The following is a 13,457-nucleotide window of genomic DNA, read 5'->3' as shown; positions in this document are numbered from 1 at the left end:
CTTTCTCCATAATAACACACAGGTTACACAATGAGGTGGTCTCCCTTTGGAGCTCCAGCTCTTAACTACAATGCTATATTTTGTCCTGCTGAAAATGAAATTATCCTTGTGTATTTCCCTCACACTCCAAATTCAACCCATCAGAGCATCCTATTGGAACTAACTTCTTCCAAGCCGCATCAAACCTTGTGTGGGCCATTGAGAAGGTCCCCTCATTGCCTTCCCTGCTTCTGACCTTGGACCCATCCAAGGGGGCTCATTTGATCCAGTCAGTTCCTTTCTCTCTTCTGCTTAAAACCCTCTGATGGCTGCAAGTGCACTTAGAGTCAAGATCTTACAATAACTGTCAGGGAACATTTGTCAGTATCTAGAGATGTTTTTAGGTATCATGCCTTTGGGCAGGAGTGCTCCTGGCATTCAGTGGATAGCGGCTGGAGATGCTATCAAGCTTTTTGCAATGCACAGGTTACCCCCCAAACAAGGAATTATCCAACTCACACTGTCAGTAGTGTTGTGGTGAGAACCTTTGTTCTGTTGGACCTAGAAACAAATTCAAAACAGAGAGTATGACATACATTCCAGCCCTAGTATTTAAGAGCTCCTGGGCTCCCACCTAACTGCCATGGGGATACAGCACTCTGCAGGCCGAGGAACTCAGATATGCAGCCTAACTCCAGCACAGAGCAGCAAGCTTGCTCTGAGCTGAGACTGAGATTCTGAGACTGTGCAGGTGGCAAATTGAATTCTGAAGAGTGATGACAAAAAAGAGGAACATTCTTCAAAGACACTGTAAAGGAATGGCTGCTATTGCTCTGACCTCAGGAATACCTGCTTTCCTCCTGCAGTTCCTGATCATTGCTCATCCACGCTCAAATGTTAATGACTAGCATGGTCATGCATTTAGATAGGGATTGATTTTTAGTAACGTTCTTTTCTCATAAGATAATACAAGCTTAATGTAAAAAACTGGTTGGGAGATAATTTTTTTTAATTAACCATCAAAAAGAACAGGTGAGAAGAAAAAATATACAATGCCACTACTCAGAAAAAACAACTGATATTGCTTCAGGGTGTGTGTGTGTGTGTGTGTGTGTGTGTGTAAAGGGCATGTTTCATCACAAATATTCTCTCACATCATTAAAATTTTGAAGACCATTGTATGCTATTCTACCTTATGGCATGCAATGTTGTTGATTTCAGACTTTTTCTAATGTTGGTCATTGGGATGGATGGCATCCACTTCCCTGGTCAGGTGTCAGAATGAATGGAGAGACTGTTTATTCAACAGATGTTTTTAAGATGTTTTCTAAGTGTCAAGCCTTATACTAAGTCCTATGTGTAAACCATGAATAAAATAGGAGTCTTCTGTATTCCAGATGAATCCAGTAGTAGTGGCGGGTGGTTTGTGGGCAGAGAGCACATGAGAAGCTGGAAGCAGCTTCTGCAGAGGCTCTTGAGAATCACTGCCTTGGTGGTGAACTTAGCAAAGGAGACCATTTGCAACATCCTCCCATTAATCCAGAAGCTTGTCATTTTCCTGAGCCGCACACCCCTGACCATCCCAACTGCATATGGACCTCTAAATCCCTGTGTGGAAAACTATTTTCGAGCTATGTATCAGTCTTCTAAGGCTACTATATCACTGTAGACTGGGCAGACTAAATGAAAGATTTATTTCTCACATTTCTGGAACCTGGGAAATCCAAGATCTGATGTTCCAGTCAGTTTAGATCCTATGAGAGCTCTCTTCATGGTTGAGGATGGTCACCATTATGGAAGCCTCACTCTTATAAACCTCAACCAGCTCTAATCACCTCCCAAAGCCCCATCTCCAAATACCATCTCATTGAGGGGTAGGGCTGCAACATACACATTTTGGAGGGACACAGGTTACCTAGAGTGTGTTTCGTTTGTGGTTTGTAAAACTTTAATTTCATTCTATTAAAAAAATGTGTTCATACACCATGGAGATAATTTGTTATCAAGTGAGTGCATAATTCCCTTTATCTCCTCCCATGTGGCTTATGTTATATGTATTATATATAGCATATTACACTTAATACCAGTTCACATGTGATTTCCGCAAATAGTTACAAATCCCCATTCTATGCTGGGTACTGAGGTCTGTGGAGGAGTGTTGAACCTAACCTTACAGAATTCAGAGTCTAATATAAATTGGAGGGTTTTCCCCCCAAATTTCATTGTTAAACAAATGTTTCAGTGAATATTATTTATGTATAACTGACATGTGTGTTTTAAGAAGAATTGTGTGTGTACCTGCAAGCTAACATGCACTTTGTAATTTCATTCAAACATTGATAGTCTGTGAATACCGTCTTCAGGAGAGTCATATCCTTGGGACTGGGATCCTTGTCCCATGAGTCTTTATGTGCCCTGGACCTTTCCCAGAGATGCATGCATAGTGGGCGCTCCCTGATGCTGGCTGGAAGACTGAGGAGAGCTTTGGCATTCCCGTGTCACTCAGCTCAGGCTGCCATAACAAATCATCGACCGGATGGCTTAAACAACAGACGTTTATTTTCTCACCGTTCTGGAGATGGAAATGGGAGATCAGGGTAGCAGTATGGGCATATTTTGACAAGGCCCCTCCTCCCGGCTTGCACATGGCCATCTTCTCACTGTGTCCTCACATGGCAAGAAGAGAGAAGGAGAATAAGCTCTCTGGTATCTCTCCTTTTAAGAGACCTAATTCTACTGAAACAAGGCCCTAACTTTATAACCTCATTGAATCTTAATTATTTCAGTGAAGCCTCTTTCTCCAGATATGGTCACATCTAGAGTTAAGGCCTCAGTGTATGAATTTGGAGGAGGTGGGGCACAAGCACTTCGTCCATAATACACATTTTATAGATAGGAAATCAGGATATGACAGGATATCAGCAATGCTTTGTCTCAAATGCTGACTCCCTCTGATGGATACTGGGTGCTTGGAACCTGGGAGGGGAAGGATTCTGGAGCCACACCCAGGCTCAGAGGGAAGCCGGGCATGAATCAGTTAACTGTGTGTGTATGAGCAGGAGTAGGAACCGTCAGTGTGTGTGCTTAGCACTACACAGCATTATCTTCCTTTTTAATACTCACACCCTGCAAGGCAAGCATTTTCTTTCCGAGATTACATGACTGCCTTGAAGCTGGAGAATTTAAATATTTTACCAGAGGGCAGTTAAAGGTAGAACTTCTATTTGAACCAGTTTAAATGCCTTTTTATGGTGCAACTGATTTAACTTGAATTCCTTTAATTCTGAGGACTTTGTCAGTTTCTCACTTCACAAAACATTTTAAAAAACATATATTCATCAGTCAAATCACAGTATTCAAGAAAGTAGAAGCATAATTGACTCTCAGAGATCATCTAAATTGAGTGATTAAAAAAATATGTATTAGTGAAATCTTTTTGTCAGTGAGGTGTTACTAGAACTCCACTAAATAAAAAGCAGTTGAGTTGAGCAGGATAAATGCTTCCATTTGCTACCCCCAGATCCCTGGAATTATCTCCAGGAAACCCCAGAATTCTGCAGAATGTAATTTATAAACCACTGATCCAGCTATCCTCTTTATTCATTTAGAAAGGCACCAATTACTTACTGAAGGTCACACAACTAATTAATGGCAGGGCCTGGCATCTAGCTCTGGACTCTTTGATTCTTAATGCAATGCTGCTTCTAATACACAGGTGTTGAAATATTTTTAAAAATCATCTGTCACTTTGAGGCACCAAGTTCCTCTGGAATCATAACTGAATTATGTAGAGCACGTGAGGTTTCTTGAAAATCCCAAGGAAAACAAAGGGAAATTGGAAAAGCACTGTGGGATTGACTGCAAACAATTGAAATTCTTCTCCGTTAAATGTCGAGATGAAAAGGCCAAGACAAGCACAACTCTGCAAAGAGGAGAAATGAAAAGTCAAGTCAGAAAGCTTTACAGATGTCGATATTCTGCCGAGAAGACTTAGTTCCAGAAGAAAAGAAAAGCTCTGGTTACTGAGCACATGCCAGCTTCTGGTTCCAGTATAAATGCCCAGTCTGACTCTGGCTCAACCTGGTGTGTGTTTAATGAATATTTCAGCAGTTCCTACAGAGTTGAAGGACTTTTGAGGTCAATGAGGCCCATCTACCTCCTCCTGCAAGAATCTTCTTTATAGCAACTGTCATTCAGGTGGGTTACCAGCTCTCACACCTGGTGGGATAGCTCTGAACATCAGCAAGACCACACTTGTACAGAGCTTAAAAAGAAAGGGGGAAGGGAAAATTCTTTCTGTGAAATTAACCCATTTGATTTTTTCCAACAATCCCGAAGATGGTACAATTGTCATCATTTTACAGGTGAGAAAAAGTGAAGCTCAGAAAAGTTAGACAATTGGTCCTATGGTATATTGGTACCATATTGGTACATATCGGTGTATATGGCTAATTAGGTCACAACGGACACATAAACCCAAATCTGCCTGAAGTCTTTCTACTGTTTGGCAGATATCACTTGTGCATACAAGTATTGGTTTCTGCTTTCTTTCATGGGAAAATCACTGGATTATGTGCTCTAGATTCTTATGCACCTCAGGTGAACCCAGGAAACTGATTTTTGGCAAATTTAATCAGAAGTATTTGGAGCCATGTCCAAAGCTGGTCCTTAGGAGCACCTGTTCCTTTCCAGTAAAGGTTGGGGTTGGGGGAAGAAATCTCTGAGGATCTTGAAGGAGATAAGCTACAGGATAGAAGGTGTTTGGATCCTTGAATGACTTCACAGAGCTCCCAAGCCCCCAGACCTGCTTCCTCCCTGAATTCTTCTTCAGATTATTAACCAATCATTATTTCCTGTTGCAACTACAGAGTAACAGACCCTGGAGATGTTTGAGAACAGCTTCCTTTAGCTCTTTCAGTTAAATGCCAGAAAAAGGTGGCAATAACCACAGCTCCAGGGCTATTAGAGCTAGCATTGTGATGTTCCAGGTTAGAAGTTTTACCAGGTCACCTGATGCATAATTATGGGTTGCGGTACACATCTGGATTCCTATTTTGCGTTGATAAAATTGTCAAAGAACTGTGATAGGGAGATATGCTATCAAATCCCAGCTGCCCTTCAAGGTTGAAAAGCTCATTCCCCCAAGGTGAAGGAAGCATTGTTAGGTCATAGCTTGCTTTTGAGTCTCTCTCAAGAGATGGCTCTTGGATGAAGAAATCCACCTCACATAACATTATAACCCCTTCCCAGGCACATAATTTATCCAATGACTAGTCCAATGTTGAAATATAAAAGCTCTGACCCCTTCAAAATTTGTCCTATCAAAATTTAGGACAGTTTGGTAGGCTATCCAATTTCCCAATTCCACTACCCTCCCTCACCCTCAACCATGAGATTATTGGATACATTTGTTGTCACTGTCATCCTGAAAAGATCTCCTTTTCCTTGATTCTGGTGAAGTGTCCAAACCTTATAGTTAAACAAATGATATTTAGTGATTATGTATTTGTAAAAGCATGGCCTTGGGAAAAGGATATGCAAATAACAATTTTCTCTATAAAAGAAGGGAAATAGCGATATGCTCAAAGCCATGAGCCCCCCAGAGAATTTTGGAACTACTTTAATTTCCTTTGTAATGTTTAATCCACTCACTTAGGCTCTGCCTGGAAACAAGGTGTTTAGACTTAGCAGGAAACCATTGTCCTACCTCAAATATTGTGTGACCTGTGAACATGTCAGTCTTCTTTCTTATAATCAGATTTATCCAATTCCTTTTGGAGGCTTCTTCTGCTTTGGGTATATACTTCCGTCATTTTTCACATCATACCATCACAGTCTAGTGATTTTAATTGTGATTATCTATTTACATGACCTTCTCCACCCATCTAGGATTTCCTTCAGGACAAATAAGGACAGTGGCTTATTAATTTCTGAACTGCCCTAGTCTTCATAGGAAGGGGTCCTCAAGAATGGTTTCTTCAATGTTGATGGAATGAATTCACATCATAATGCTTGCCACGTAAAGGCCGATTACAGTGGCTTTATTTACCACAGTTCTTTTGTTACCTTATCTAAAACATAAAATGGAAAACTTCATAAAACCCAATCTGGCTATAAAGTTGAACAAGAGGATATGAATGTAAAAATATACACTGTTCATCTCAAAAAAAAAAAAAAAAAGAGATAGGCCTTGCAAAAGAATAGCAGTTAGCCTGGAGGAGGAGTTTAAAGAAGGAAGTTTTCATGTAAGTTGGGCTTGAATAGGTCTGTCTCCCTCCATCCTCAACAGCACCCCCCCAAGTGTATTACTATCTCATGCTTTAAACTTATAGTATCTATAATGAGGAATATGTGGTTTTCCTTCTCATGCAAATACAGGGTCTTGCATATAATAGGCCACTCCATAGTAAATATGTGTTTAAGGAAAGAAAGAAAAAAGGCAAATTAAAAAAGGGAAGAAGAAATGAAGGGAAGAAGGAAGGAAGAAAGGAATGGAGGGAGGGTGGGAGGGAAATTAGGACAATGTTAAAAAGACTAATTGCGGTTTTTCTTATAACTACCTACTTTTGTCATAACAAAGCTGACAGACTTTTTATTATACCATACAATCTTGCTAACAGATTAAATTTTTTTTTGAGGTGAGATATATATATATATCAGCCAATTCGACTGAATCAGGAATTCAGAGGGTATCCCAGTCATGCCTGGTGTTTCAGTCTTCCTAGAATCTGGCCTTCCCTTGATCTGGGGTCTGATTCCCACTCTTTTTTTTTTTTTAATTTTTTAAAAATATTTTATTTATTTATTTGACAGGCAGAGATCCCAAGTAGGCATAGAGGCAGGCAGAGAGAGAGAGGTGGAAGCACGCTCCCTGCTGAGCAGAGAGCCCGACGTGGGGCTGGATCCCAGGACCCTGGGATCATGACCTGAGCCAAGGTAGAGACTTTAACCCACTGAGCCACCCAGGCACCCCTGATTCCCACTCTTAAGAAATTGATTCCATGATAGAATTGAAGAAAATCTGCATATTCCTTTAAAAAATTAAGTAGGAAAAGATTAAAAGTCCAGATGATGGGTATGTGAAATCAAACCAAACCCTTAAGTAAGAGATACTTTGATTCCAAGTAAAATAGAACAGAATCTGCTATAATAAGGAAAAGACATATTAGTTAATCCTGAGGGCAGGGACACACTGAAGTATGAAATCTGGTATCTCACAAAAAGCTTCAAGGGTCAAAGTTATACAAACAGGCAACCCTACAGAGAATGGAAAAATCTCCAGTCTTGATGTTCCTGTCATTAATTGCTGAACTCCCAGTTACCCAATGAAGCATTATATAATTTTTGCTCTGGGCATGGATGTAGCAATGCCTTAAAATAAACAAGATAGTCAATTAGAATTAATCTGTTAAAAAATTACCCTGCCAAGACAAACTGTAGAAAGTGGAAACAAAAATAAAACAGCATTAAGGAACAAGGGATATATTTATGAGCCTAACAGTGATCACTAATCTCATAATTCATAAGGTCCAGTTGCTAATATGTTCATTCATTCATCCAGCCTGAATTATTCCCCTGTTCCTGGATATGGGTTAAGCATGCTCAACTCTGGCCACTGAATTGGGGCTTGGTTGCAAAGTTCTGAATGAGGGATGCATACGGTCCATGAAAGTCTAAGCAAGAGGAATCAAGTTTAAAACCTGGGCACTGAATTAAATACTAATTGCAAAGGAGAGAATACAGCATGATGATGAAATCCCAAAGGAAATATATTCAGACACTGGTGGGTGTCTCAGACACTGATAAAAGTTTGGCTTCTCTTTAAGGGCTATCACATGGATCTTATAGGGGCTCAAGGGGGTTCCCCTATTTTCAAAAGTCGAGTGTTGAGATGGATCTATCTATTCATCCATTATCCTACCATCCATCCATGCTTTCACATATCCACCACTTATTCCTTTTAGCAAGTTGGAGTAGGAGGAGTGAATGGAGACACAGCTAAGTGTCTGTTGGTCAAACCCCATTTACCTATGTTCATGCAGCACCTGCCACCAAAATTTAGAAAGAGACCCACCAGCTTGTATTGTGGTATTAACTCTGTTCTTACCATCCACACGAAGGGGTAAGAAGAATTTCCACAGTAATTGGTGGCTTTGTTGGTGTAATCCAATAGCAGAAATACTTTGATTTCCTCACCCATAAATGGAGTTGGCAGTAGAATCTACTTCACAGGGCTGTTGTGAAGGTTAAGAGAACTTAAAAAAAATGTAAATAAGGCCTAGCACTATTACAACTTTCAAGAGTACCTATAGATAAATAATAATTTATATTTTAAAGAGTATTATCACAGCCAGTATTTCATGGGTTTCTCTACAAACACTTGCAAATGAAATGCATTTCTTCTCACTTCAGAGCTTAGAAGATATCTAACAACCCTCTTCACTCTCTCTAAAATAATTGAGCTCCTTGAAGGCAAGGCGGGATGTTTCCTGCCTGGTCTGCCCAGTGCACACAGTATGTGGTAGATACTATGACCACTACCATTTAAGCTATCAAAGTTGCAAAATCTTCTTGGATGATTCTCTGAACTGCCCTGTCGACTTCTCTTTGGCTACTTCCCTGGTTTAGGTCTCATATGTCCTCTGGATTGTGGCCACAGCCACCCACCTGGCCTCCCTGCTGCCAGATCCATTTTTCTCTAGTGAGTTCAAAGTCATCTGTTCAAAATTAAATTTGGCTACACTGTTTTTAAAGCTCTCAACAACTCACCATTTCAGCAGGAGGTAGCCCTCAGTCCTCACTCTTGCTCACCAGGCTTTGTGCAAAGTGCAGGTTTCACCATTGTTGTAGAGCTCTGTCAGCCCACTTCAGTGACTCGTCACAGGGGAGAGTGATAGGGCCAGGAGGTTAGGGAACATCTCCCCTCCTATCCCAACTCTCCCACCTGGCATGAGCATCCCCCCTCCCTCTCATCACTCTCACACCAGAATACTGCATTTTGGAATGGGGGGGGGGTGCTGTGTAGTAAAGGTCTCTGTGCTGAACCTTAAGGGCAGAGAAGGTGAGAATATTTCAGGGGGCAAGATGCTTTCCTCTCATTCATCTATTTTTAATAATTTAATAAATAGGAACATCTGTTCAAAAACATGTACCTCACAGGATAAACTTATTCTTTCTGCATGCCAAACAAACCACATGGGTCATGTGGCAGCCAATCATTTTGAGAAAGATTAATAGCAACAGCTGGGACTGTACTGGGCATTTTTGCTACATTGTATAATTTCAGTCCTTGCAATAACAGGTGAGAGTATCATAGTAATTAAATTTTACAGATTAGAAAACTGACCTTCAAAATGTTATGAAACTTTGCTAAGATCAACCAGTATGTATGTGCAGAAGTGGGATTTAAATTAAAATTAAGACTATGTTTACAATGAAACATAAAAGCATGAATCTTATTTGTGAAGGGTATCATAATCCTCATTAGTCCCCATTTAAGTGAACCCCACTTTCTGTCTCTAGGGCAACCTTACCAAATTTTAGTCTACCTGTTAAAGGTACTGTATTTGAAGTCCCAGGAACATTATAAACTCTTCAGAGGATACTGAGATTCCCCCTGGGATACTCTTGCACATTCTGCACCTCACCAGGGATTTAATACTTTGGTGGCCTAGTTTAACTGTTGGTGGGATAGAAAATATAAGAGTAATTAAGTTGCTGCATGAAAGACAATGATACCTGAGTGGGACTCTCTCGGTGGGTATTGGAGACCAGAGAGACTTGGTGAGACACCTAGAAGGAAGCTTCAAGACACTGTTCAGCAAGAGCTGGGAACAGTGACAGAAGGCACCTTCACGTTGAAATGATTGATTTCTTCACTCATCTTCTTCCTCCTACACTGTAAGCTCCGTGGTGGTAGGAGCCATGTCTTCCTTGAACTGGATGCACAGTTTCTAGCAGTGCCCAGCACAGAGTGTTTTTATTACACACTTGAGACAACCAGTGACTTCTTGGTAGGATGGAGAAGACCAAACAGCAGAGCTGCTGTCTTGGTGGGCAGTGCTGGTGCATCATAATTTGGGGATCCTGTGGGATCCACCCTGCCTCTCTATACAGCCTTGTTCACAACATTCACCCTCACTCACTGTGCATGCCCCCACCAAACTGACCTTTTGCTAGTTTCTGGAATATGTCTATCCCCCTCTGCCTTAGGGTCTTAAGGTGCTGTTGCCAATACGAGATAATCTTGTCCACATTCCACTGCATGACTCCCTCTTCTTCCATCTCAAAACATACCCTTCTCTAACCCAGATTTTGTTCTGTCCTCCTTTTATGAGCTCCCAGAGAACATTTTTTTCACAGTATTCACACAATTTTAAGATTAATACTTACTTAGTAGACCTTGCTTGTTACCTATGTCTTGCACTAGACTGAATCTCCATGTTGGCAGTTACAGTATCTTAGTGCTTATCACAGTATCAAAGACAGAGTAGGTAGTCATTACATATTGAATAGTTGATTTTCAAAAGCTATGTGCCAGAAATTATGATGCCCAGTGAGATAAGTAAATGTCACTGCATTTATGCCCTTTATGATGAAATAAAGAATACAGAAAATGCTGGGAGTGGGCTGGGTGCCTTGGTACCTTAGTCCCTTATGCATCTGCCTTTGGCTTAGGTCATGATCCCAGGGTCCTGGGATCAAGCTCACATCTGGCTCCCTGCCCAGTAGAGGAGACTGCTTCTCATTCTCCCTCTGTCCCTCCGCCTCCACTCACGCTCTCTCTCTCAAAAATAAATAAATAAATTTCATAAACAAATAAACACAGAAATAAATGAATGAATGAATGGATGAATGAATAAATAAATAAATAAATAACACTGGGAATTGAGTAGGGAATAGAACAGAAAATTTGGTAGTAAAAAGCACTAGACACTGAAAAAGAATAGGCATGCTTTTTATTTAATCAAATTTTAATATGGTCATGTGCCAACGGCTTAATTTGACAGCTAATATGTGAGTAAAGAACATTGTTACATTGACAGCATTAGATACTCTTGTGTGGAACCTACCAAAGCAACAGACTCAAAAATGACAGGAAAATCTAGTTCAGAGAATGTTATAGCCAAAATGGTGGATGCACAGCTGAGAGGTGTTTATTTGTAATGAAGGTAGTGTGTGCACATATTATGTTTTATAATTCACACAACATTCTCTCAGGTGGTCGTCAGTTCTCTTGATCCTACGGCTGTTAAGCCAGGACACATCCCTTTTGAGATTGCAGATCTGTTTGTGTTCAGCAACAGAAGCTGTTTTGGGGATGGCTGGGATTCTGCCAAGGTGGCTGACTGGATCATTGCACCCATACCTGTTCACAAAATATCTTAGATTTTGATTTTTTACATGTTATCTACAAACAGAGAGTACTCTCTGTGTGTGGTTGTGTATATTTTTCATAATCTAGTCTTGACACTTTTTTTTTTAAATCTTTTAGTATCCTGGTACCCTTGAAATTTGGGAAAGCCTATGTCATTGGGAGGCCCTGTGTCCACAGTCCCTTATAAATTGAATAGAAGGGACATATTCAATAGGCCCTAGAACCAGCAAGGCTCAGATTTCTCCTTCCTCTGGTGCCCAGACTCTCTAAAAGCATGAGTGTCATGTTCATTTTCAAATTTCAGTGCCTTGAATCTCAGCTCTATGACTTCTGAATCATGTCAACTCTTTGTGTCTTAGTTTCTTCATCTATTAAATGTCAATGCAAATTTCAGTCCACAATCCCTATTCCACAATTCTGAAATCCAGGAAAAGTTCTGAAATATGTTTTTTTTTTTCCCTATTAGTTTGGGTCAAAAGTTCTTTCTAGCAGCAAAACTTTTCTGAATTGGCTTGCAACTATTTGAGCAATCATTTGTCATACTTTGTCTCAATATTCACAATGTGAGATCAGACATGTTAATGTGATTGTGCTGGAGATGTTATATAGTATACAATATATATATTATGCTTTTATGGAGCCATAAACTTCTGCAAACTCCAGGACCTTCATGGGAGGGGCTGTGGCCCTGTTCTTTATGGTGTGCTTCTGGGATTTGAAAAAGGTAGCATCCTTGGTTCATGGTAAGAACTCGACAAAGGGTAGCCCTCTTTTCAAGGTATGCTTTTGGTTTTCCCTCATTAAATATTAGTACCCCTGCCCCTTTGCTGGCCATCTGATTGGTAAACATCAGCCTTTTGATCAAGCTTTCATTCTTTTTTTAAAATTTATTTTTTATTTTCAGCATAACAGTATTCATTATTTTTGCATCACACCCAGTGCTCCATGCAATCCATGCCCTCTATAATACCCACCACCTGGTACCCCGACCTCCCACCCCCCACTCCTTCAAAACCCTCAGATTGTTTTTCAGAGTCCATAGTCTCTCATGGTTCACCTCTGAACCAAGCTTTCATTTTATTTGTGATTGAGCATAATATCAGCAATTGATTGTATAAGAGAGAGAAGAAGGAATATAGGAGGAGGAGAAGGAAGAGGAAGAAAAAGAAGAGGAGGAGAAGTGAAAATAGAAAAAAGAAAACACAACCAAGGAGAGAACAAGAGTCAAGGATATAAGAATGAAATATGTCTGTTGCCCTAGCAACAGGGTTTATACTCCTCACCCCTATAAACTGTTCTCTCTTTAGTCTCTGTTGATACCTATGCTGCCAAACCCAATGGCAAAGTGTTTAAGAGGAGTCCCTGGAGTCAGACAGTCTGTTTGACACCAAACAGCTGGGTGATTATGAGAGACCTTAAATGACACCCCCCTGTCCAGGATTCTGCCTTCTGTACTCATGGCATTGTATAATCTCTTTCCCATGGCTGCAGATAGAGCCTATGATTGATTTTAATCAATGAAATATGACTAAGGTTATGGGTGGTCACTCTCATGATTGCATTGCATTGTATAAGACTGTCTTGCTAGAAGACTCGTTCTAGAGATTCTTGCAGGCTACATGAGGTAAATAGCTACATTGAGGAGATTCACAAGGCAAGAAACTCCAGGTAGCCTCTAGAAATTGCATGAAGCTTCTTACCAACAGCTGGCAAAGAACTGAGTGAACTTGGAAGCAGAATCTTCCCTCTTTGAGGGAAGAACGCAGTCCTGCCAAATTTTGGTTACAGCTTTGTGAAGCTCTAAGTAAAGGACCCAAGCAAGTTGTGGCTAGACTTCTGACATACAAAACTGAGATAATAAATATGTGTTTCGTTTGAGCTGCTACATTTGTAGTATTATCACCACACAGCATAGGAAAATAATACAGTGACTGTTGGCACCAACCTTTCTATGCCTTGGGTCCCTATGCCACGAAATGGAAATGACAATAGTATTCATCCTGGGGTGTTGTTGTGAACATGTGATGATAACATACGTAACACACATAGTACTGGTACATCAAGAGTTACGTAAGCCTAGCTATTATAATTACACACACAA

The 13,457-nt window shown here is 40.4% G+C and overlaps 1 long non-coding RNA gene across 2 annotated transcripts; it reads right to left on the bottom strand.

Annotated features, from left to right (window-relative positions):
• Window positions 1-473: 473 nt before the first annotated feature.
• On the bottom strand, window positions 474-10,498 carry LOC123386921. 2 transcript variants are annotated; one of them, XR_001176533.2, is made up of 4 exons: window positions 10,372-10,498; window positions 3,607-3,901; window positions 2,548-2,646; window positions 474-540 (listed from the first exon to the last, which is right to left on the bottom strand). It is a non-coding gene; the product is annotated as an uncharacterized LOC123386921 (long non-coding RNA). The 2 variants fall into 2 exon arrangements; XR_006605835.1 differs by lacking the exon at window positions 474-540 and having other exon boundaries at window positions 2,523-2,646.
• Between the last annotated feature and the right edge of the window lie 2,959 nt (window positions 10,499-13,457).

This window comes from Mustela putorius, unplaced genomic scaffold, assembly GCF_011764305.1.
Source record: "Mustela putorius furo isolate JIRA1106 unplaced genomic scaffold, ASM1176430v1.1 tig00000083_pilon_pilon_pilon, whole genome shotgun sequence".
Lineage (NCBI taxonomy): Eukaryota > Metazoa > Chordata > Mammalia > Carnivora > Mustelidae > Mustela > Mustela putorius.
This window is presented reverse-complemented; position numbering and strand designations above follow the sequence as displayed.